This window comes from Clinocottus analis, unplaced genomic scaffold (assembly GCF_023055335.1).
Source record: "Clinocottus analis isolate CAN_PGR_092001 unplaced genomic scaffold, fCliAna1.0.p SCAF_29, whole genome shotgun sequence".
Classification (NCBI taxonomy): domain Eukaryota; kingdom Metazoa; phylum Chordata; class Actinopteri; order Perciformes; family Cottidae; genus Clinocottus; species Clinocottus analis.
In genome coordinates, this window is record NW_027176031.1 from 466,545 (window position 1) to 479,362 (window position 12,818).

The following is a 12,818-nucleotide window of genomic DNA, read 5'->3' on the forward strand; positions in this document are numbered from 1 at the left end:
TCACCTCAGGCTTCTATGCTCTAACCACAAGGTTCTAGGGTTCTATGCTCTGACTTCAGCGTTCTATGCTGTAACCTCGAGGTTCCAGGATTCTATGCTCTGACTTCAGGGCTCCGGAACAGCCCGTCAGCGAGTGAAGAAATACGGACGTCCCGAAAATACATCAGCCCCCCCTCCCCCCCAAAAAAAGAAAAGCTTACAGCACCTGGTATTCCCAGGCGGTCTCCAGTCCAAGTACTGACCAGGCCCGACCCTGCTTAGCTTCCGAGATCAGACGAGATCGGGCCTGTTCAGGGTGGTATGGCCGTAAGCGAAGGCTCAGCCTGCCAGACGCACTTTTAAAGACTGGGGTAGAGGGCCCTGCCGCTTCTCCGCAGCGGACTCTTTGAAATTCAGAGCGCCTCGTCTCCGGCCTTGAATTTCATCAATTTTGGCAACCCATTTAAAGCTCGGGGTTGGACGCTCTCACCTCAGGCTTCTATGCTCTAACCACAAGGTTCTAGGGTTCTATGCTCTGACTTCAGCGTTCTATGCTGTAACCTCGAGGTTCCAGGATTCTATGCTCTGACTTCAGGGCTCCGGAACAGCCCGTCAGCGAGTGAAGAAATACGGACGTCCCGAAAATACATCAGCCCCCCCTCCCCCCCAAAAAAAGAAAAGCTTACAGCACCTGGTATTCCCAGGCGGTCTCCAGTCCAAGTACTGACCAGGCCCGACCCTGCTTAGCTTCCGAGATCAGACGAGATCGGGCCTGTTCAGGGTGGTATGGCCGTAAGCGAAGGCTCAGCCTGCCAGACGCACTTTTAAAGACTGGGGTAGAGGGCCCTGCCGCTTCTCCGCAGGGGACTCTTTGAAATTCAGAGCGCCTCGTCTCCGGCCTTGAATTTCATCAATTTTGGCAACCATTTAAAGCTCCGGGTTTCTGGTGTTGGATGCTCTCACCTCAGGCTTCAACGCTCTAACCACAAGGTTCTAGGGTTCTATGTTCTGACTTCAGCGTTCTATGCTGTAACCTCGAGGTTCCAGGATTCTATGCTCTGACTTCAGGGCTCCGGAACAGCCCGTCAGCGAGTGAAGAAATACGGACGTCCCGAAAATACATCAGCCCCCCAAAAGGTCCCGGAAGCAGTCATTAAGACATTCAAATGAACCTTGTGTGCTGGGCAGGTGTGTGGGGGCGCTTTTCTTTCTTTTTTCAATCCAAAGACAAATGGTAGGACTTATATCTTTCCAAAAACTCTGACTCCTTATTGGCTTTGGCCAATTTTCTGTAAAGAACATATATGGTGAACCATTTTCAATGAGCACACACTGTTCACAACCCCTGCACTTTTAGGAGGAGAGTAAAAAAAAGAAGAAAAGCTTACAGCACCTGGTATTCCCAGGCGGTCTCCCATCCAAGTACTGACCAGGCCCGACCCTGCTTAGCTTCCGAGATCAGACGAGATCGGGCGTGTTCAGGGTGGTATGGCCGTAAGCGAAGGCTCAGCCTGCCAGACGCACTTTTAAAGACTGGGGTAGAGGGCCCTGCCGCTTCTCCGCAGGGGACTCTTTGAAATTCAGAGCGCCTCGTCTCCGGCCTTGAATTTCATCAATTTTGGCAACCATTTAAAGCTCCGGGTTTCTGGTGTTGGATGCTCTCACCTCAGGCTTCAAGGCTCTAACCACAAGGTTCTAGGGTTCTATGTTCTGACTTCAGCGTTCTATGCTGTAACCTCGGGGTTCCAGGGTTCTATGCTCTGACCTCAGGGCTCCGGAACAGCCCGTCAGCGAGTGAAGAAATACGGATGTCCCGAAAATACATCAGCCCCCCCTCTCCCCCCAAAAAAGAAAAGCTTACAGCACCTGGTATTCCCAGGCGGTCTCCCATCCAAGTACTGACCAGGCCCGACCCTGCTTAGCTTCCGAGATCAGACGAGATCGGGCGTGTTCAGGGTGGTATGGCCGTAAGCGAAGGCTCAGCCTGCCAGACGCACTTTTAAAGACTGGGGTAGAGGGCCCTGCCGCTTCTCCGCAGGGGACTCTTTGAAATTCAGAGCGCCTCGTCTCCGGCCTTGAATTTCATCAATTTTGGCAACCATTTAAAGCTCCGGGTTTCTGGTGTTGGATGCTCTCACCTCAGGCTTCAAGGCTCTAACCACAAGGTTCTAGGGTTCTATGTTCTGACTTCAGCGTTCTATGCTGTAACCTCGGGGTTCCAGGGTCTATGCTCTGACCTCAGGGCTCCGGAACAGCCCGTCAGCGAGTGAAGAAATACGGATGTCCCGAAAATACATCAGCCCCCCCTCCCCCCCAAAAAAAGAAAAGCTTACAGCACCTGGTATTCCCAGGCGGTCTCCCATCCAAGTACTGACCAGGCCCGACCCTGCTTAGCTTCCGAGATCAGACGAGATCGGGCGTGTTCAGGGTGGTATGGCCGTAAGCGAAGGCTCAGCCTGCCAGACGCACTTTTAAAGACTGGGGTAGAGGGCCCTGCCGCTTCTCCGCAGGGGACTCTTTGAAATTCAGAGCGCCTCGTCTCCGGCCTTGAATTTCATCAATTTTGGCAACCATTTAAAGCTCGGGGTTGGACGCTCTCACCTCAGGCTTCTATGCTCTAACCACAAGGTTCTAGGGTTCTATGCTCTGACTTCAGCGTTCTATGCTGTAACCTCGGGGTTCCAGGGTTCTATGCTCTGACCTCAGGGCTCCGGAACAGCCCGTCAGCGAGTGAAGAAATACGGATGTCCCGAAAATACATCAGCCCCCCCTCCCCCCCAAAAAAAGAAAAGCTTACAGCACCTGGTATTCCCAGGCGGTCTCCCATCCAAGTACTGACCAGGCCCGACCCTGCTTAGCTTCCGAGATCAGACGAGATCGGGCGTGTTCAGGGTGGTATGGCCGTAAGCGAAGGCTCAGCCTGCCAGACGCACTTTTAAAGACTGGGGTAGAGGGCCCTGCCGCTTCTCCGCAGGGGACTCTTTGAAATTCAGAGCGCCTCGTCTCCGGCCTTGAATTTCATCAATTTTGGCAACCATTTAAAGCTCCGGGTTTCTGGTGTTGGATGCTCTCACCTCAGGCTTCAAGGCTCTAACCACAAGGTTCTAGGGTTCTATGTTCTGACTTCAGCGTTCTATGCTGTAACCTCGAGGTTCCAGGATTCTATGCTCTGACTTCAGGGCTCCGGAACAGCCCGTCAGCGAGTGAAGAAATACGGACGTCCCGAAAATACATCAGCCCCCCAAAAGGTCCCGGAAGCAGTCATTAAGACATTCAAATGAACCTTGTGTGCTGGGCAGGTGTGTGGGGGCGCTTTTCTTTCTTTTTTCAATCCAAAGACAAATGGTAGGACTTATATCTTTCCAAAAACTCTGACTCCTTATTGGCTTTGGCCAATTTTCTGTAAAGAACATATATGGTGAACCATTTTCAATGAGCACACACTGTTCACAACCCCTGCACTTTTAGGAGGAGAGTAAAAAAAAGAAGAAAAGCTTACAGCACCTGGTATTCCCAGGCGGTCTCCCATCCAAGTACTGACCAGGCCCGACCCTGCTTAGCTTCCGAGATCAGACGAGATCGGGCGTGTTCAGGGTGGTATGGCCGTAAGCGAAGGCTCAGCCTGCCAGACGCACTTTTAAAGACTGGGGTAGAGGGCCCTGCCGCTTCTCCGCAGGGGACTCTTTGAAATTCAGAGCGCCTCGTCTCCGGCCTTGAATTTCATCAATTTTGGCAACCATTTAAAGCTCCGGGTTTCTGGTGTTGGATGCTCTCACCTCAGGCTTCAAGGCTCTAACCACAAGGTTCTAGGGTTCTATGTTCTGACTTCAGCGTTCTATGCTGTAACCTCGGGGTTCCAGGGTCTATGCTCTGACCTCAGGGCTCCGGAACAGCCCGTCAGCGAGTGAAGAAATACGGATGTCCCGAAAATACATCAGCCCCCCCTCCCCCCCCAAAAAAGAAAAGCTAACAGCACCTGGTATTCCCAGGCGGTCTCCCATCCAAGTACTGACCAGGCCCGACCCTGCTTAGCTTCCGAGATCAGACGAGATCGGGCGTGTTCAGGGTGGTATGGCCGTAAGCGAAGGCTCAGCCTGCCAGACGCACTTTTAAAGACTGGGGTAGAGGGCCCTGCCGCTTCTCCGCAGGGGACTCTTTGAAATTCAGAGCGCCTCGTCTCCGGCCTTGAATTTCATCAATTTTGGCAACCATTTAAAGCTCCGGGTTTCTGGTGTTGGATGCTCTCACCTCAGGCTTCAAGGCTCTAACCACAAGGTTCTAGGGTTCTATGTTCTGACTTCAGCGTTCTATGCTGTAACCTCGGGGTTCCAGGGTCTATGCTCTGACCTCAGGGCTCCGGAACAGCCCGTCAGCGAGTGAAGAAATACGGATGTCCCGAAAATACATCAGCCCCCCCTCCCCCCCCAAAAAAGAAAAGCTAACAGCACCTGGTATTCCCAGGCGGTCTCCCATCCAAGTACTGACCAGGCCCGACCCTGCTTAGCTTCCGAGATCAGACGAGATCGGGCGTGTTCAGGGTGGTATGGCCGTAAGCGAAGACTCAGCCTGCCAGACGCACTTTTAAAGACTGGGGTAGAGGGCCCTGCCGCTTCTCCGCAGGGGACTCTTTGAAATTCAGAGCGCCTCGTCTCCGGCCTTGAATTTCATCAATTTTGGCAACCATTTAAAGCTCCGGGTTTCTGGTGTTGGATGCTCTCACCTCAGGCTTCAACGCTCTAACCACAAGGTTCTAGGGTTCTATGTTCTGACTTCAGCGTTCTATGCTGTAACCTCGAGGTTCCAGGATTCTATGCTCTGACTTCAGGGCTCCGGAACAGCCCGTCAGCGAGTGAAGAAATACGGACGTCCCGAAAATACATCAGCCCCCCCTCCCCCCCAAAAAAAGAAAAGCTTACAGCATCTGGTATTCCCAGGCGGTCTCCAGTCCAAGTACTGACCAGGCCCGACCCTGCTTAGCTTCCGAGATCAGACGAGATCGGGCCTGTTCAGGGTGGTATGGCCGTAAGCGAAGGCTCAGCCTGCCAGACGCACTTTTAAAGACTGGGGTAGAGGGCCCTGCCGCTTCTCCGCAGGGGACTCTTTGAAATTCAGAGCGCCTCGTCTCCGGCCTTGAATTTCATCAATTTTGGCAACCATTTAAAGCTCCGGGTTTCTGGTGTTGGATGCTCTCACCTCAGGCTTCAAGGCTCTAACCACAAGGTTCTAGGGTTCTATGTTCTGACTTCAGCGTTCTATGCTGTAACCTCGGGGTTCCAGGGTTCTATGCTCTGACCTCAGGGCTCCGGAACAGCCCGTCAGCGAGTGAAGAAATACGGATGTCCCGAAAATACATCAGCCCCCCCTCTCCCCCCAAAAAAGAAAAGCTTACAGCACCTGGTATTCCCAGGCGGTCTCCCATCCAAGTACTGACCAGGCCCGACCCTGCTTAGCTTCCGAGATCAGACGAGATCGGGCGTGTTCAGGGTGGTATGGCCGTAAGCGAAGGCTCAGCCTGCCAGACGCACTTTTAAAGACTGGGGTAGAGGGCCCTGCCGCTTCTCCGCAGGGGACTCTTTGAAATTCAGAGCGCCTCGTCTCCGGCCTTGAATTTCATCAATTTTGGCAACCATTTAAAGCTCCGGGTTTCTGGTGTTGGATGCTCTCACCTCAGGCTTCAAGGCTCTAACCACAAGGTTCTAGGGTTCTATGTTCTGACTTCAGCGTTCTATGCTGTAACCTCGGGGTTCCAGGGTCTATGCTCTGACCTCAGGGCTCCGGAACAGCCCGTCAGCGAGTGAAGAAATACGGATGTCCCGAAAATACATCAGCCCCCCCTCCCCCCCCAAAAAAGAAAAGCTAACAGCACCTGGTATTCCCAGGCGGTCTCCCATCCAAGTACTGACCAGGCCCGACCCTGCTTAGCTTCCGAGATCAGACGAGATCGGGCGTGTTCAGGGTGGTATGGCCGTAAGCGAAGACTCAGCCTGCCAGACGCACTTTTAAAGACTGGGGTAGAGGGCCCTGCCGCTTCTCCGCAGGGGACTCTTTGAAATTCAGAGCGCCTCGTCTCCGGCCTTGAATTTCATCAATTTTGGCAACCATTTAAAGCTCCGGGTTTCTGGTGTTGGATGCTCTCACCTCAGGCTTCAACGCTCTAACCACAAGGTTCTAGGGTTCTATGTTCTGACTTCAGCGTTCTATGCTGTAACCTCGAGGTTCCAGGATTCTATGCTCTGACTTCAGGGCTCCGGAACAGCCCGTCAGCGAGTGAAGAAATACGGACGTCCCGAAAATACATCAGCCCCCCCTCCCCCCCAAAAAAAGAAAAGCTTACAGCATCTGGTATTCCCAGGCGGTCTCCAGTCCAAGTACTGACCAGGCCCGACCCTGCTTAGCTTCCGAGATCAGACGAGATCGGGCCTGTTCAGGGTGGTATGGCCGTAAGCGAAGGCTCAGCCTGCCAGACGCACTTTTAAAGACTGGGGTAGAGGGCCCTGCCGCTTCTCCGCAGGGGACTCTTTGAAATTCAGAGCGCCTCGTCTCCGGCCTTGAATTTCATCAATTTTGGCAACCATTTAAAGCTCCGGGTTTCTGGTGTTGGATGCTCTCACCTCAGGCTTCAAGGCTCTAACCACAAGGTTCTAGGGTTCTATGTTCTGACTTCAGCGTTCTATGCTGTAACCTCGGGGTTCCAGGGTTCTATGCTCTGACCTCAGGGCTCCGGAACAGCCCGTCAGCGAGTGAAGAAATACGGATGTCCCGAAAATACATCAGCCCCACCTCTCCCCCCAAAAAAGAAAAGCTTACAGCACCTGGTATTCCCAGGCGGTCTCCCATCCAAGTACTGACCAGGCCCGACCCTGCTTAGCTTCCGAGATCAGACGAGATCGGGCGTGTTCAGGGTGGTATGGCCGTAAGCGAAGGCTCAGCCTGCCAGACGCACTTTTAAAGACTGGGGTAGAGGGCCCTGCCGCTTCTCCGCAGGGGACTCTTTGAAATTCAGAGCGCCTCGTCTCCGGCCTTGAATTTCATCAATTTTGGCAACCATTTAAAGCTCCGGGTTTCTGGTGTTGGATGCTCTCACCTCAGGCTTCAAGGCTCTAACCACAAGGTTCTAGGGTTCTATGTTCTGACTTCAGCGTTCTATGCTGTAACCTCGGGGTTCCAGGGTCTATGCTCTGACCTCAGGGCTCCGGAACAGCCCGTCAGCGAGTGAAGAAATACGGATGTCCCGAAAATACATCAGCCCCCCCTCCCCCCCCAAAAAAGAAAAGCTTACAGCACCTGGTATTCCCAGGCGGTCTCCCATCCAAGTACTGACCAGGCCCGACCCTGCTTAGCTTCCGAGATCAGACGAGATCGGGCGTGTTCAGGGTGGTATGGCCGTAAGCGAAGGCTCAGCCTGCCAGACGCACTTTTAAAGACTGGGGTAGAGGGCCCTGCCGCTTCTCCGCAGGGGACTCTTTGAAATTCAGAGCGCCTCGTCTCCGGCCTTGAATTTCATCAATTTTGGCAACCATTTAAAGCTCCGGGTTTCTGGTGTTGGATGCTCTCACCTCAGGCTTCAAGGCTCTAACCACAAGGTTCTAGGGTTCTATGTTCTGACTTCAGCGTTCTATGCTGTAACCTCGGGGTTCCAGGGTCTATGCTCTGACCTCAGGGCTCCGGAACAGCCCGTCAGCGAGTGAAGAAATACGGATGTCCCGAAAATACATCAGCCCCCCCTCCCCCCCCAAAAAAGAAAAGCTTACAGCACCTGGTATTCCCAGGCGGTCTCCCATCCAAGTACTGACCAGGCCCGACCCTGCTTAGCTTCCGAGATCAGACGAGATCGGGCGTGTTCAGGGTGGTATGGCCGTAAGCGAAGGCTCAGCCTGCCAGACGCACTTTTAAAGACTGGGGTAGAGGGCCCTGCCGCTTCTCCGCAGGGGACTCTTTGAAATTCAGAGCGCCTCGTCTCCGGCCTTGAATTTCATCAATTTTGGCAACCATTTAAAGCTCCGGGTTTCTGGTGTTGGATGCTCTCACCTCAGGCTTCAAGGCTCTAACCACAAGGTTCTAGGGTTCTATGTTCTGACTTCAGCGTTCTATGCTGTAACCTCGGGGTTCCAGGGTTCTATGCTCTGACCTCAGGGCTCCGGAACAGCCCGTCAGCGAGTGAAGAAATACGGATGTCCCGAAAATACATCAGCCCCCCCTCCCCCCCAAAAAAAGAAAAGCTTACAGCACCTGGTATTCCCAGGCGGTCTCCAGTCCAAGTACTGACCAGGCCCGACCCTGCTTAGCTTCCGAGATCAGACGAGATCGGGCCTGTTCAGGGTGGTATGGCCGTAAGCGAAGGCTCAGCCTGCCAGACGCACTTTTAAAGACTGGGGTAGAGGGCCCTGCCGCTTCTCCGCAGGGGACTCTTTGAAATTCAGAGCGCCTCGTCTCCGGCCTTGAATTTCATCAATTTTGGCAACCATTTAAAGCTCGGGGTTGGACGCTCTCACCTCAGGCTTCTATGCTCTAACCACAAGGTTCTAGGGTTCTATGCTCTGACTTCAGCGTTCTATGCTGTAACCTCGGGGTTCCAGGGTTCTATGCTCTGACCTCAGGGCTCCGGAACAGCCCGTCAGCGAGTGAAGAAATACGGATGTCCCGAAAATACATCAGCCTCCCCTCCAAAAAAAGAAAAGCTTACAGCACCTGGTATTCCCAGGCGGTCTCCCATCCAAGTACTGACCAGGCCCGACCCTGCTTAGCTTCCGAGATCAGACGAGATCGGGCTGGTTCAGGGTGGTATGGCCGTAAGCGAAGGCTCAGCCTGCCAGACGCACTTTTAAAGACTGGGGTAGAGGGCCCTGCCGCTTCTCCGCAGCGGACTCTTTGAAATTCAGAGCGCCTCGTCTCCGGCCTTGAATTTCATCAATTTTGGCAACCCATTTAAAGCTCGGGGTTGGACGCTCTCACCTCAGGCTTCTATGCTCTAACCACAAGGTTCTAGGGTTCTATGCTCTGACTTCAGCGTTCTATGCTGTAACCTCTGGGTTCCAGGGTTCTATGCTCTGACCTCAGGGCTCCGGAACAGCCCGTCAGCGAGTGAAGAAATACGGATGTCCCGAAAATACATCAGCCCCCCCTCCCCCCCAAAAAAAGAAAAGCTTACAGCACCTGGTATTCCCAGGCGGTCTCCAGTCCAAGTACTGACCAGGCCCGACCGTGCTTAGCTTCCGAGATCAGACGAGATCGGGCCTGTTCAGGGTGGTATGGCCGTAAGCGAAGGCTCAGCCTGCCAGACGCACTTTTAAAGACTGGGGTAGAGGGCCCTGCCGCTTCTCCGCAGGGGACTCTTTGAAATTCAGAGCGCCTCGTCTCCGGCCTTGAATTTCATCAATTTTGGCAACCATTTAAAGCTCCGGGTTTCTGGTGTTGGATGCTCTCACCTCAGGCTTCAACGCTCTAACCACAAGGTTCTAGGGTTCTATGTTCTGACTTCAGCGTTCTATGCTGTAACCTCGAGGTTCCAGGATTCTATGCTCTGACTTCAGGGCTCCGGAACAGCCCGTCAGCGAGTGAAGAAATACGGACGTCCCGAAAATACATCAGCCCCCCAAAAGGTCCCGGAAGCAGTCATTAAGACATTCAAATGAACCTTGTGTGCTGGGCAGGTGTGTGGGGGCGCTTTTCTTTCTTTTTTCAATCCAAAGACAAATGGTAGGACTTATATCTTTCCAAAAACTCTGACTCCTTATTGGCTTTGGCCAATTTTCTGTAAAGAACATATATGGTGAACCATTTTCAATGAGCACACACTGTTCACAACCCCTGCACTTTTAGGAGGAGAGTAAAAAAAAGAAGAAAAGCTTACAGCACCTGGTATTCCCAGGCGGTCTCCCATCCAAGTACTGACCAGGCCCGACCCTGCTTAGCTTCCGAGATCAGACGAGATCGGGCGTGTTCAGGGTGGTATGGCCGTAAGCGAAGGCTCAGCCTGCCAGACGCACTTTTAAAGACTGGGGTAGAGGGCCCTGCCGCTTCTCCGCAGGGGACTCTTTGAAATTCAGAGCGCCTCGTCTCCGGCCTTGAATTTCATCAATTTTGGCAACCATTTAAAGCTCCGGGTTTCTGGTGTTGGATGCTCTCACCTCAGGCTTCAAGGCTCTAACCACAAGGTTCTAGGGTTCTATGTTCTGACTTCAGCGTTCTATGCTGTAACCTCGGGGTTCCAGGGTTCTATGCTCTGACCTCAGGGCTCCGGAACAGCCCGTCAGCGAGTGAAGAAATACGGATGTCCCGAAAATACATCAGCCCACCCTCCCCCCCAAAAAAAGAAAAGCTTACAGCACCTGGTATTCCCAGGCGGTCTCCCATCCAAGTACTGACCAGGCCCGACCCTGCTTAGCTTCCGAGATCAGACGAGATCGGGCGTGTTCAGGGTGGTATGGCCGTAAGCGAAGGCTCAGCCTGCCAGACGCACTTTTAAAGACTGGGGTAGAGGGCCCTGCCGCTTCTCCGCAGCGGACTCTTTGAAATTCAGAGCGCCTCGTCTCCGGCCTTGAATTTCATCAATTTTGGCAACCATTTAAAGCTCCGGGTTTCTGGTGTTGGATGCTCTCACCTCAGGCTTCAAGGCTCTAACCACAAGGTTCTAGGGTTCTATGTTCTGACTTCAGCGTTCTATGCTGTAACCTCGAGGTTCCAGGGTTCTATGCTCTGACTTCAGGGCTCCGGAACAGCCCGTCAGCGAGTGAAGAAATACGGACATCCCGAAAATACATCAGCCCCCCAAAAGGTCCCGGAAGCAGTCATTAAGACATTCAAATGAACCTTGTGTGCTGGGCAGGTGTGTGGGGGCGCTTTTCTTTCTTTTTTCAATCCAAAGACAAATGGTAGGACTTATATCTTTCCAAAAACTCTGACTCCTTATTGGCTTTGGCCAATTTTCTGTAAAGAACATATATGGTGAACCATTTTCAATGAGCACACACTGTTCACAACCCCTGCACTTTTAGGAGGAGAGTAAAAAAAAGAAGAAAAGCTTACAGCACCTGGTATTCCCAGGCGGTCTCCCATCCAAGTACTGACCAGGCCCGACCCTGCTTAGCTTCCGAGATCAGACGAGATCGGGCGTGTTCAGGGTGGTATGGCCGTAAGCGAAGGCTCAGCCTGCCAGACGCACTTTTAAAGACTGGGGTAGAGGGCCCTGCCGCTTCTCCGCAGGGGACTCTTTGAAATTCAGAGCGCCTCGTCTCCTGCCTTGAATTTCATCAATTTTGGCAACCATTTAAAGCTCGGGGTTGGACGCTCTCACCTCAGGCTTCTATGCTCTAACCACAAGGTTCTAGGGTTCTATGCTCTGACTTCAGCGTTCTATGCTGTAACCTCGGGGTTCCAGGGTTCTATGCTCTGACCTCAGGGCTCCGGAACAGCCCGTCAGCGAGTGAAGAAATACGGATGTCCCGAAAATACATCAGCCCCCCCTCCCCCCCCAAAAAAGAAAAGCTTACAGCACCTGGTATTCCCAGGCGGTCTCCCATCCAAGTACTGACCAGGCCCGACCCTGCTTAGCTTCCGAGATCAGACGAGATCGGGCGTGTTCAGGGTGGTATGGCCGTAAACGAAGGCTCAGCCTGCCAGACGCACTTTTAAAGACTGGGGTAGAGGGCCCTGCCGCTTTTCCGCAGGGGACTCTTTGAAATTCAGAGCGCCTCGTCTCCGGCCTTGAATTTCATCAATTTTGGCAACCATTTAAAGCTCCGGGTTTCTGGTGTTGGATGCTCTCACCTCAGGCTTCAAGGCTCTAACCACAAGGTTCTAGGGTTCTATGTTCTGACTTCAGCGTTCTATGCTGTAACCTCGGGGTTCCAGGGTTCTATGCTCTGACCTCAGGGCTCCGGAACAGCCCGTCAGCGAGTGAAGAAATACGGATGTCCCGAAAATACATCAGCCCCCCCTCTCCCCCCAAAAAAGAAAAGCTTACAGCACCTGGTATTCCCAGGCGGTCTCCCATCCAAGTACTGACCAGGCCCGACCCTGCTTAGCTTCCGAGATCAGACGAGATCGGGCGTGTTCAGGGTGGTATGGCCGTAAGCGAAGGCTCAGCCTGCCAGACGCACTTTTAAAGACTGGGGTAGAGGGCCCTGCCGCTTCTCCGCAGGGGACTCTTTGAAATTCAGAGCGCCTCGTCTCCGGCCTTGAATTTCATCAATTTTGGCAACCATTTAAAGCTCGGGGTTGGACGCTCTCACCTCAGGCTTCTATGCTCTAACCACAAGGTTCTAGGGTTCTATGCTCTGACTTCAGCGTTCTATGCTGTAACCTCGGGGTTCCAGGGTTCTATGCTCTGACCTCAGGGCTCCGGAACAGCCCGTCAGCGAGTGAAGAAATACGGATGTCCCGAAAATACATCAGCCCCCCCTCCCCCCCAAAAAAAGAAAAGCTTACAGCACCTGGTATTCCCAGGCGGTCTCCCATCCAAGTACTGACCAGGCCCGACCCTGCTTAGCTTCCGAGATCAGACGAGATCGGGCGTGTTCAGGGTGGTATGGCCGTAAGCGAAGGCTCAGCCTGCCAGACGCACTTTTAAAGACTGGGGTAGAGGGCCCTGCCGCTTCTCCGCAGGGGACTCTTTGAAATTCAGAGCGCCTCGTCTCCGGCCTTGAATTTCATCAATTTTGGCAACCATTTAAAGCTCCGGGTTTCTGGTGTTGGATGCTCTCACCTCAGGCTTCAAGGCTCTAACCACAAGGTTCTAGGGTTCTATGTTCTGACTTCAGCGTTCTATGCTGTAACCTCGGGGTTCCAGGGTTCTATGCTCTGACCTCAGGGCTCCGGAACAGCCCGTCAGCGAGTGAAGA

General features: G+C 53.2%; 22 non-coding genes and 3 pseudogenes across 22 annotated transcripts; all 25 read right to left on the minus strand.

Moving 5' to 3' along the window:
• Positions 1 to 193: 193 nt before the first annotated feature.
• LOC137795771 (5S ribosomal RNA) lies at positions 194 to 312 on the minus strand. Its single transcript, XR_011078506.1, has one exon. It is a non-coding gene; the product is annotated as a 5S ribosomal RNA (ribosomal RNA).
• A 346-nt stretch (positions 313 to 658) lies between these two features.
• On the minus strand, positions 659 to 777 carry LOC137795772 (5S ribosomal RNA). The gene has a single exon (XR_011078507.1). It is a non-coding gene; the product is annotated as a 5S ribosomal RNA (ribosomal RNA).
• Positions 778 to 1,360: 583 nt separating this feature from the next.
• On the minus strand, positions 1,361 to 1,479 carry LOC137795812 (5S ribosomal RNA). The gene has a single exon (XR_011078538.1). It is a non-coding gene; the product is annotated as a 5S ribosomal RNA (ribosomal RNA).
• A 354-nt stretch (positions 1,480 to 1,833) lies between these two features.
• Positions 1,834 to 1,952, minus strand: LOC137795813 (5S ribosomal RNA). Its single transcript, XR_011078539.1, has one exon. It is a non-coding gene; the product is annotated as a 5S ribosomal RNA (ribosomal RNA).
• A 353-nt stretch (positions 1,953 to 2,305) lies between these two features.
• Positions 2,306 to 2,424, minus strand: LOC137795814 (5S ribosomal RNA). The gene has a single exon (XR_011078540.1). It is a non-coding gene; the product is annotated as a 5S ribosomal RNA (ribosomal RNA).
• A 345-nt stretch (positions 2,425 to 2,769) lies between these two features.
• On the minus strand, positions 2,770 to 2,888 carry LOC137795815 (5S ribosomal RNA). The gene has a single exon (XR_011078541.1). It is a non-coding gene; the product is annotated as a 5S ribosomal RNA (ribosomal RNA).
• A 583-nt stretch (positions 2,889 to 3,471) lies between these two features.
• Positions 3,472 to 3,590, minus strand: LOC137795816 (5S ribosomal RNA). Its single transcript, XR_011078542.1, has one exon. It is a non-coding gene; the product is annotated as a 5S ribosomal RNA (ribosomal RNA).
• Positions 3,591 to 3,943: 353 nt separating this feature from the next.
• LOC137795743 (5S ribosomal RNA) lies at positions 3,944 to 4,062 on the minus strand. Its single transcript, XR_011078480.1, has one exon. It is a non-coding gene; the product is annotated as a 5S ribosomal RNA (ribosomal RNA).
• A 353-nt stretch (positions 4,063 to 4,415) lies between these two features.
• On the minus strand, positions 4,416 to 4,534 carry LOC137795744 (5S ribosomal RNA). Its single transcript, XR_011078481.1, has one exon. It is a non-coding gene; the product is annotated as a 5S ribosomal RNA (ribosomal RNA).
• A 354-nt stretch (positions 4,535 to 4,888) lies between these two features.
• Positions 4,889 to 5,007, minus strand: LOC137795784 (5S ribosomal RNA; annotated as a pseudogene).
• A 354-nt stretch (positions 5,008 to 5,361) lies between these two features.
• LOC137795817 (5S ribosomal RNA) lies at positions 5,362 to 5,480 on the minus strand. The gene has a single exon (XR_011078543.1). It is a non-coding gene; the product is annotated as a 5S ribosomal RNA (ribosomal RNA).
• A 353-nt stretch (positions 5,481 to 5,833) lies between these two features.
• On the minus strand, positions 5,834 to 5,952 carry LOC137795746 (5S ribosomal RNA). Its single transcript, XR_011078483.1, has one exon. It is a non-coding gene; the product is annotated as a 5S ribosomal RNA (ribosomal RNA).
• A 354-nt stretch (positions 5,953 to 6,306) lies between these two features.
• On the minus strand, positions 6,307 to 6,425 carry LOC137795785 (5S ribosomal RNA; annotated as a pseudogene).
• Positions 6,426 to 6,779: 354 nt separating this feature from the next.
• On the minus strand, positions 6,780 to 6,898 carry LOC137795818 (5S ribosomal RNA). The gene has a single exon (XR_011078544.1). It is a non-coding gene; the product is annotated as a 5S ribosomal RNA (ribosomal RNA).
• Positions 6,899 to 7,251: 353 nt separating this feature from the next.
• On the minus strand, positions 7,252 to 7,370 carry LOC137795821 (5S ribosomal RNA). Its single transcript, XR_011078546.1, has one exon. It is a non-coding gene; the product is annotated as a 5S ribosomal RNA (ribosomal RNA).
• A 353-nt stretch (positions 7,371 to 7,723) lies between these two features.
• On the minus strand, positions 7,724 to 7,842 carry LOC137795822 (5S ribosomal RNA). Its single transcript, XR_011078547.1, has one exon. It is a non-coding gene; the product is annotated as a 5S ribosomal RNA (ribosomal RNA).
• Positions 7,843 to 8,196: 354 nt separating this feature from the next.
• Positions 8,197 to 8,315, minus strand: LOC137795773 (5S ribosomal RNA). Its single transcript, XR_011078508.1, has one exon. It is a non-coding gene; the product is annotated as a 5S ribosomal RNA (ribosomal RNA).
• A 340-nt stretch (positions 8,316 to 8,655) lies between these two features.
• On the minus strand, positions 8,656 to 8,774 carry LOC137795758 (5S ribosomal RNA). Its single transcript, XR_011078494.1, has one exon. It is a non-coding gene; the product is annotated as a 5S ribosomal RNA (ribosomal RNA).
• Positions 8,775 to 9,120: 346 nt separating this feature from the next.
• On the minus strand, positions 9,121 to 9,239 carry LOC137795776 (5S ribosomal RNA; annotated as a pseudogene).
• A 583-nt stretch (positions 9,240 to 9,822) lies between these two features.
• Positions 9,823 to 9,941, minus strand: LOC137795823 (5S ribosomal RNA). Its single transcript, XR_011078548.1, has one exon. It is a non-coding gene; the product is annotated as a 5S ribosomal RNA (ribosomal RNA).
• A 354-nt stretch (positions 9,942 to 10,295) lies between these two features.
• LOC137795824 (5S ribosomal RNA) lies at positions 10,296 to 10,414 on the minus strand. The gene has a single exon (XR_011078549.1). It is a non-coding gene; the product is annotated as a 5S ribosomal RNA (ribosomal RNA).
• Positions 10,415 to 10,997: 583 nt separating this feature from the next.
• Positions 10,998 to 11,116, minus strand: LOC137795825 (5S ribosomal RNA). The gene has a single exon (XR_011078550.1). It is a non-coding gene; the product is annotated as a 5S ribosomal RNA (ribosomal RNA).
• A 345-nt stretch (positions 11,117 to 11,461) lies between these two features.
• Positions 11,462 to 11,580, minus strand: LOC137795735 (5S ribosomal RNA). Its single transcript, XR_011078472.1, has one exon. It is a non-coding gene; the product is annotated as a 5S ribosomal RNA (ribosomal RNA).
• Positions 11,581 to 11,934: 354 nt separating this feature from the next.
• LOC137795670 (5S ribosomal RNA) lies at positions 11,935 to 12,053 on the minus strand. The gene has a single exon (XR_011078411.1). It is a non-coding gene; the product is annotated as a 5S ribosomal RNA (ribosomal RNA).
• A 345-nt stretch (positions 12,054 to 12,398) lies between these two features.
• LOC137795671 (5S ribosomal RNA) lies at positions 12,399 to 12,517 on the minus strand. Its single transcript, XR_011078412.1, has one exon. It is a non-coding gene; the product is annotated as a 5S ribosomal RNA (ribosomal RNA).
• Positions 12,518 to 12,818: the final 301 nt, after the last annotated feature.